The sequence below is a fragment of the Nanorana parkeri genome, unplaced genomic scaffold (assembly GCF_000935625.1).
Source record: "Nanorana parkeri isolate BGI_ZX_2015 unplaced genomic scaffold, ASM93562v1 scaffold853, whole genome shotgun sequence".
Classification (NCBI taxonomy): Eukaryota; Metazoa; Chordata; class Amphibia; order Anura; family Dicroglossidae; genus Nanorana; species Nanorana parkeri.
The window spans coordinates 564,464-571,076 of record NW_017307121.1 but is presented as its reverse complement, the minus strand read 5'-3'; positions in this window follow the sequence as shown (position 1 = coordinate 571,076).

Genomic DNA, 6,613 nt, shown 5'->3' with positions numbered 1-6,613 from the left:
TGATTTATTGGCTAAAATGCTATTTTCTCTTAAATAGCTACCGACAGCACTTTCCTGACTTAAATTGCTTTCTGTATACAGTACCACTGTCACAGCATTTCCCTAAATGTCATTTTACCTTGAGAGGTTGTGCGTTTTCTTGTGCGATAGGTAAGTGCTGTCGTGATTGAATTTACTATTTTTATTTTATGTGGAGAGGCAACGTTCTGCAAAAGGCAACGCGCTTTTCTTTTTCAATTTAGTGTTCCTGCGTCAATGCAGGTGTTATGAAAACACTTGCTTGATTAAATCTGGCTCTGATTATGTTAGGGTGCTAAATTTCTACCTCCGGATAGAACATTAGGATATATTATTTCAACTGGGTAAGCATAACATGCTAGGTTTTTAGGTTGTTGGCGTTTCTTCTATATTGCCCTTATTTTAGATCTTTATTATAGATCATTTAACACTAAAGCAAATACCTACATTGTTTAGTGCTAGTAGTTTATATAGTGCAGAATGACTGTCAGCTAAAGAGTGTATCTTTACTATGCTCATCTGTTCTGGCCACAATGATCCTTACATTGTAGTGTTTCTAGTACTGTCATGCCAATAATCACACACAAACATAAGTGCCAGGTCAAACAAAAGCCAACTACCTTGCCAGTGTACTTTTGGAAAGTGAGAGGAAGCTGGAAGATTCATAGGAAATGTATGCTAACATGGAGAATGAGCATAGGCGTCGCTACAGGGGGGCTACAGGTGGGCAAGGGGGGGCAATTGCCCCCCCTGTGTTATGCTTTGCCCCCCGTGTGCCCCCCCCCGCTAAATTAAGCAGCTGTGCAGTGGCTCAAGACAAGTGCTGGCGCTAGTATACAAGCAGCTGAAGCAGCTGCCTGAGGACGCTGAGTGAAGGGGGGGTGGAAAAATGGTATCACCGTTGCTGCAGACCAACACATGTAGAGATCTAGATGTAGATGTATTGTCCGCCCCGCCCCCTCCCCCCTGCTGCTGACTTTGGAGTTGCTGAGGCTACACTGTGGCCGTAGCTGTGAGTCTGACTGTCATGCAGTGAGTGAAGCTCCTCAACACTAAGTTCTCCCTCTGCTCTTTGAAATAGAGGACGGTTGTTTTTTAACACTTGCTCCTGGTCCCAGGTGGAGGTGCAGGACATAAGAATAAATAGTCTGTGAACTGTCAGAGCACTTCTCCTGGTGCCACCAGAGTTCTGTGGGGGAGGGGGGAGATAGTCATCCTAGGTGCAATGCCATAAAAGATCTTTGTATTGTCCCGAGTGTGCACTGTGCAGCTAAATCCCTCATCAGATATATTTATAGACCACCAGTTCAGCAGATAGTGGCCCTCACGGACATCACAGGGGTTTAACTGTTTGTTTCCCAGCTGCAGCAACAACTAATAAAGTTATACAGTGACTGCTACTTCAGTGACCATAATAATCATTTATTCTACAGACATGCAGGACAGGGCTTACTATGGGGCTTTTTTTCATGGAATATAAAGTTCCTCCTTTTGGGTAATTTTCTATAAAACCATCCTACCGTTTACAAAATCAGAACTCCTCATGCCTTTTCTCATTTGCAGTGTCCAGGCGGTCCGTCACAGTGTCCCAAGTTTGAATGCTTAAAAGTAGGGATGCACCAATACCGATACCAATACTTAACACGGATACCGGTGTTCTATCAAGGTTTGTGACTACGTTAGAATGTGTGACCGCTCACGTGGTCACACATTTTAACGTAATTGCACCTAGTTTTTCGGCGGTGGAATGTGTGATGAGGGCCGCGTCTTCCTGATCCAGCCCTGATTGCATACCGAGGCGATCCGGGCTGGCTGGATCAGGCACGAGCTGCTTAATTTGGCGTGCAAACTGTCAGCTGTGGCCATAGCAGAGCCCCATTAACAACCAGGGAGCCCCCACTGGCCACCACAGAGCCCACACTAGGGTCCAGGGAGCCCCCACTAACAACCAGGGAGCCCCCACTGACCACCACAGAGCCCACACTAGGGTCCAGGGAGCCCGCACTGGCCAACACAGAGCCCCCACTAACCACCAGGGTCCAGAGAGCCCCCACTAACCGACAGGGAGCCCGCACTGGCCACCACAGAGCCCCCACTAACCACCAGGGTCCAGGAAGCCCCCACTGACCACCACAGAGCCCCCACTGGCCACCACAAGCCCCCACTAACTACCAGGGAGCCCCCACTGGCCACCGCAGAGCCCCCACTAACCACCAGCGTCCAGGGAGCCCCAAGTGGCCACCACAGAGCCCCCACTAACCACCAGGGTCCAGGGAGCGCCCACTGGCCACCACAGAGCCCCCACTAGCCACCAGGGAGTCTCTACTGGCCACCACAGAGCCTCCACTAACCACCGGTGTCCAGGAAGCCCCCACTAACCACCAGGGCCCAACATAGAGCCCCCACTAACTACCAGGGTTCAGGGAGTCTCCACTAACCACCAGGGAGCCCCCACTGGCCACTGGAGCCCCCACTAACCACCTGGGAGCCACCACAGAGCCCCCACTAATTTTCAGGGAACCACCATTGACCAGCAGATAGCCCGCACTGACCAGCAGAGAGCCCCACTGGCCACATGGCAGTCCGCATTGGCCACCTGAGAGCCTAATTAGGGAGCCGCCCCTGTTGCACCTGTGAAACTCTGGACCCCTGGTGAGAGCCCGCACAACTCACCTGAGAGCCCATATAACCCTCCTTGCTGTATTCTGCATTGCTGTAATATGTATTGCTGGGATTTGTAGTCCTCTATAGCTGATGCCATTCTGCATTTCTTTATAATGTATTGCTGGGAATTGTAGTTCTCTATAGCTGTCGGTATTCTTCATTGCTGTACAATGTATTTCTGAGATTTATAGCCCTCTGTAGCTAATGGTATTAATCTGCATTGCTGTATAATGTGCTGAGATTTGTAGTCCCTCTACAGATTGGAGTTAGTGGCAGAACTACCAGGGTCGCAGCAGTCATGCACACGCACAGCACTGATGAGGCATCCCTACACTACTGGAGTGTTCTAACTTTCCTCAACCCATAAATGTATCTACCGCGTCTCTTCCAGGTGTGCATGTCATGAAGAAAGGGGGTCATGAAAACAGCTGATTCAGATGACTCAGCCCCACTGGAAGTGACACAGTCGAGAAAATGTATAGGGGCTCGACAAATTATAGAACACTGACTTTGACAATGTCTGGCTCCTCCCACAGCTCACAGCCCAGAAGCATGGACAGCCAGCGGCGGTCTACAGTGGGCGAGAGTGCCTAAGTACCGGATGTGGGGCGCAGTAAGGTTAGAACCAGGTAGGGAGCCCAGTGGGAGGAGAGCACCATCCTCCAGCCAGTCACCGCTTTCATGGACTTCCATGAAAGCGGTGAGCGAGGAAGAGGGGGGAGGGGCTAAGTTGCTGCACCATGGGCCTCTGGGTTATATTTGCCCCCTGGGCTAAAAGTTGCCAGTCAGCCCCTTCTGTATTCCACAACTGCCGGACGCCGAGAGCTGATTAAATTGTGGATGGCATCGGCGCCCGGCCGTTGCGGTATGCAGGATTGTGGGCGGCGTTGTCCTTCTCCACGCACGCAGAGATTTGAACCTCTGACCTTGGTGCTGCTGTGTTGCTGCACACAGTGTCAATACATATGGACCATATTGACTATATGCATTTAACTATTTTAATCATATATGCTTTTTATATTTAAAAAAGAACCACAGCCAAAAATGGCAAAATAAAAATAATAGCCCTTTAAAATGTACAAAAACAAAACTAGCTTTTGCTGCAGTATTACCCTGTAGTCCTTTTTTTTCTGCCTCTAGATGTCCTCAGTCTGATGATCAGCATCTTTCAACCTACTTCCTCTGAGACCAGGTTCTCCTGTATAGCCCCCCCAGTCTGTTACATAACAGTGAAAGGAGATGCAATGATGAGCACATCTCTCTGTCACTCTTCTTTCTCTTCCTATCGGCATTCTCTTTGTCAACAAATTAACTGATTGGCTGCTACTTCCTCTCACAGTCTAAGAGGCTGATGCAAGTTAAGATGCAGATATTTAGGGTGCCCATACACAGTGTGAATTACTGGCGATTTTTGAGGAACCGGATGGAATTTGTACAGTGTGCGCCACTGTCAGCACCCTTTTCGGTCGGCATCCCTTGATTAACTGTTAGAAGGAGCCGGACGGAAAATCTTCGTACGATCAGAGTGGGCAGCCAATGAGCCGATGGCAAACAGTGGGATTCCTCGATCAACATGCTGGTAGTGTTGGAGAAATTGGCTCTATTTTTTTCGTTCTGCCCGCGAGTTGAATAAAAGCAAATAGCACTGTATGGCCAGCTTTACACTTATTACATTTAAAAATATATTTAATTATGCATTAATGATGACACAGCTGCACGAATGTGTGCCTAGATTTCAACTTTAAATTAGATGTGAGAATTTGTTCTGTGATATTGCCTGTTATCACCATGGCGTCATAATTGTAAGATAATGATTTATCAGAATTCCTAAACACAAATTATTGGTAGTGTTAGTAGCCAAAATGATAAAAATATGGCCATCCTTATGCTGTTTTTGCTCCATTTTAAATATTGGATGAGTAAGATGACCCTGCAGAATGGGTTTAAGTAAATAATAGGAGTGTGGTGCCTCTTGCTTACCGCAGATTTGGTTGTGATGTCAGTAGTGTGAAGGTGTGATTGTATCTGTGAGGCATCTTAGGGTGCTTATTATCACATACAGCAGTCCTGTATATGGCAAAGCTTTCAGTGATGTGAGTTAACACAGGAAGAATATGGAGTCCTCAAATACTATAAGCAAAGTACAGGTATTTGGAAACTATTTAGTTGAGTGGATTTTGCTGCAGTTGAATGCCACAGGACAGGAATAATCCATTTTACATCCTACTGTGTGTGGGAGGTATGAAACTGTGAATTCCATCTCCTTGGTGGCTGCAATCCGGAGTTTGGCTGCTGTAAATGGCACTCTGTCCACAGTTGCAAAAGATTTCTGGTTCCTGAGTGCCGTTCTGCAGCATGCTTGATGAAGTAGTTGGTTTAATAGAAATCTATGGGGACGTTCTGACACCCAGAGTACTGCAAAAAGGCGCACAGAAGCTGGAAGTGTGCCAGGAACTGAAACAACTTTGCAGCAGACAACCTCTGGATGGCAGCCATGGGATGTCATTTAAAACATTAGACATAACATCAAATATAAACCCAAAAAACAACTGGAAAACCACTGTGAGCCAGCGAATCACCTTCTTAGTTTCAGCTGTCATAAGGAAGTGCTGTGTTATAGAGGAACTGCCGAGCTTTAAGTGCAATGATGCCGTCCACAGTTCTACACCATGTGATCTATGATATCACATGACTGAACAAAAGAACCTCATAGCAAAGTGTCACATACTCAGAGTCAGCTGCCTGAATGCTAGCTTTCTTGTGCACACTGAACAAAGTTCAATGTTGCCAATGATCCAAAAGCAGCGTTTGCACCATGAACTAACTCCCAGCCTGATTTTTTTTGAGATGATCTGCTCCACAATTTTGGCTAACTTTGGGTATCTAGCAGTGTTTAGTCTAGGTATCTGCTGCCTAATAAGTAGTCAGTTTGTTTTATCTTTAGTGATTGATGGGGATTTTCCATGAACAAATAGCAACCAATATTTATGTGAACACAACAAAATTATTTCTCATGTAGTTTGCAGTACGTCATCACCGAGCAAATATAAAAAAAATGTAACTGAATATATGTGATTTTTAATTTTATGGATTAGAAACTGATAACTGAATAATGTTTGAGAACGTCAAAAAAAAGGAGAAATGTTAAGATCATTTAAAAAAATCCGTACTAAAAGACATCTTTTGCTATACCGCAGTGTAACATCTGGCCTCCATTACATGTTTGCTTTCTGGCAAAGATATATCTCCCCTATAGCTGAGGGGGTTCTTGCAGGCATGAATCTGCCGTCTTTCTCCTGCGGTGGGGTGGTCTGAAGCGGAGCTCATCTTTCATTAATACTATTTACAAGGTTGTCACTGTGTTTGTGAACAACACATGAGGTAGGCAGGTGGTGCTTGCCAATTTAAATTGTAAAGTCAGTGTGCTTTGTCTGAGAGGCTTCATTTTTATCTATGAAAAACACAGAGCTTTAATTATGTAGGTCTTAAACAGCCCCATCAAAGATCAATTCCTTTTACTATGGTGCAAATCTGTGTATTTTAGATCTTGAGTTGTATTGTACATATTGGTACTGCAAAGTGTGTGTTTTTTTAGATATATATGACCATAAAATGTATGACTTCTAAATAGTGCACTGGATTAGTATTCCTACTGAACTCAACACTCCTAATACTATCAGGAGAGAGGACTACTGCTAACTAATTTTGATTATTTTTTATTTTTCATTTGTGTTGATTGTGTCCTGCATTGGTTTATTTGTATCTTTACTGAGCGCTAAAGGCTTGTCCATGCCTATTCCAGTGTGTTCCAGCATAATTAGCTGCTGGAATGCACTGGATCGCATACTGGCTGGCTCCCTGCGTTCTACGGTGGGAGGGGTCGTGACCGTGCATTCAAGTCAATGGTACCGCAGCCATGCTCCCCCCCTCC